The following is a 1,098-nucleotide window of genomic DNA, read 5'->3' as shown; positions in this document are numbered from 1 at the left end:
GCTGGATATTCGCCAAGGTGGAGATTTGTTATGGTATGGCTCATATACCATATCGGGACAGACGCTGGATCGAAGCGGAGCGGAGCGGAAGAATCTGTCTAAATTGGGAAGTTACGTGGGTTAGGGTGCGGGGGCAAAGCCCCGCGGTTTTGTACAGGGGTAATGATGTAATTACATATTGTGCATAGGTTTACTCCTGGGGTTATAAATAGGCATGTTAGTAACCCCAGGAGGAATCTCTGAATTCTGTAACCTCTTTTCTGAATATTGAAAGGAACTCGCCGCTCTGCTCCCGAGGACGTAGGCATCTTTGCCGAACCTCGTTAAATCTCTGTGTTCTTCTAGATTTGTGTCGTTACTATTTTTCTTCGCCCTAATTTTCTCAACAGTATAGATGTACAATCCAAAAATCACATGAAACAAAAAACTCAAAAAAGAAAAAAAATACCTAGGCAATTTATATGAGGATTTCGCACCTGTGCTGTGAAATCACCGGTGGGAATTGGCCAGATATTTCATAACCACGCATTGGAGAGGGAGGAGCGTCGATAGGGTTGGCCTGCTATGGAAGAAGGAGAAGGGACAAAAAATTCGAGCGAATTGGACCTTCAGCTCGATGGGAAAGATATTAGAGTATTAATGTCAGAAAATTTCAATACTAGTCGACGCAAACCCTACCCAAGCCTCTTAATATTGAATATATTCGACCACGTAACTACGCTCTATGAAAAATGGGTGTAAATCTGACGTTAATTTTTCGTCGACCCAAAGTTTAATGCTAAATTACGGGTTTCACGTAGTGCCATTATGCTATTATCTATTAACCCATTTATTCCACCAAACGATAATTAGAAGTCCTAGGCCACATGGAATTCTAACTTGCTAATTGGCTGACTATTACTAAACTAAGATCAAAACGTTAATACTTCAACATATGAAATTTGAAAGCAAGGAAAGTGATTATGGGAAAAAAATCATGGTGAAAATAACGAGAACAACACTATTGCTACATCAGAGGAGCATGAAAGAATATCAGCTAGGTGACATTAGGTAGAAAAGCATAGAAATTTTTACTAAACATATTGAAGAAGCAAATGA

This window comes from Phalaenopsis equestris, unplaced genomic scaffold, assembly GCF_001263595.1.
Source record: "Phalaenopsis equestris unplaced genomic scaffold, ASM126359v1 Scaffold000404, whole genome shotgun sequence".
Classification (NCBI taxonomy): domain Eukaryota; kingdom Viridiplantae; phylum Streptophyta; class Magnoliopsida; order Asparagales; family Orchidaceae; genus Phalaenopsis; species Phalaenopsis equestris.
This window is presented reverse-complemented; position numbering follows the sequence as displayed.